Source organism: Apaloderma vittatum, unplaced genomic scaffold (genome assembly GCF_000703405.1).
Source record: "Apaloderma vittatum isolate BGI_N311 unplaced genomic scaffold, ASM70340v1 scaffold39302, whole genome shotgun sequence".
NCBI classification, from domain to species: domain Eukaryota; kingdom Metazoa; phylum Chordata; class Aves; order Trogoniformes; family Trogonidae; genus Apaloderma; species Apaloderma vittatum.
In genome coordinates this window covers 19,862-21,275 of record NW_009703768.1, presented here as the reverse complement: position 1 = coordinate 21,275, position 1,414 = coordinate 19,862, and positions in this window count along the sequence as shown.

Sequence of the window (1,414 nt, the reverse complement as noted above, 5' to 3'; positions counted from 1 at the left end):
TTCTTTCTTCTTTCTTCTTTCTTCTTTCTTTATTCTTATTTCTTATTCTTATTTCTTATTCTTCTTTTATTTTTACTTTTTTGTTTCTTCCCTTCTGGCATCCGGAGCTTTGAAGGTAAATGCCCCTTTCTCACACCTTCGGGTTTAGCATCGTGACACCAGTGACTGAACGTGACAAGGAGGAACTCGTTTATGGGATGCTACTGGATCTGGCCTGTTCCACGCCCAGGTGAGACAGCTGGGGATAGTCGGCATGGGGAGAGCATGAGGTAGCCCGTGAATACAGACACTGAGCACGCAATGCCCTAAGACAGGATTGATTACCCAGACTAGCAGAAAACTGGGTGCCTTGGAGACTTAACTGGTGGGAACAGATACCTTTAATCTTAAAAGGGTATTTGGAAAGAAAGGTTATGAGTTTGGTACCAACTTCTTAGCAGGTCAGAATAAATGGGTGTCTGATTTCTCCCCCAAAGCCAAGAAGTTTAGGACCTGTACACCTTGGGAGATCTGAGCCACAGCTCTTTGTCACCATTGAAACAGAAACTTGGCTTCTAGGCCACTGGAATGCTTTTGGAAGACCGCACCTGAGCATTTGTTCCCTTTCCCTGCGTATTTACGAGCATTAACTGCTGCTTGACACCAGCCTTTGCAGGAAGAGACAGCGCTGGGCTGGTCTGCAGGCTTTGCATTTGCACATCCCTGCCAGGAAATCTTTGCCACAGGGAGTCATCCTCAAGGACAAAATACAGGTGAGTGTGCGCCTGGCTAAAGCAGACCCCCCTGAGGAGAGGGAGCTGCCCCAAGCGCTCACAGCAGCATTGCAGTCCCGAGCTGATGTTATTCATAGAAACAACCGTCAGGCTCAACAAGTGAGGAAAGGCATGCAGCTCGGTTGTTTTTGTTAAATAACATTCGATGCCAGTATTCATTTTGCCTAGTAAGAAATCAAAATCAGAGTATCATTGAGGAAAGAAAACAGAAGGAATAAACCTCTGGATATCTGTCTATTTGCCCCGGGTCTTTGAGACCTATTCCCATCATTACAGGTTGCTCTGATCCATCAAAATGCTCATAAGTGCTTCTCATAAATGCTTGAACTCCCATCTTAAAATGAGCTAGATTTTTGCAAGGGAGATGCAGATCGTTCAGAAAATTTCACTGAGGTGAATTGCTGTGTCACAAACACGGATTTTTCTCTTCTTGGACACTTCTCTGAGAGATCCCAGGAAGCCTGCAGGTCACTGGTAAAAGCATCAAATGATGATTTTAGAGGTCAAACCACCTCTGCATAATCATGGAAAGAGATGTGAGGACACTGTTCTTATACTGGTGTAAATATAGGAGCCTGAACATAGGCGTTTCTTTATTTAAAGCACCAGGAGTTGAAAAACCTGGAATGGTACAGAAAGTG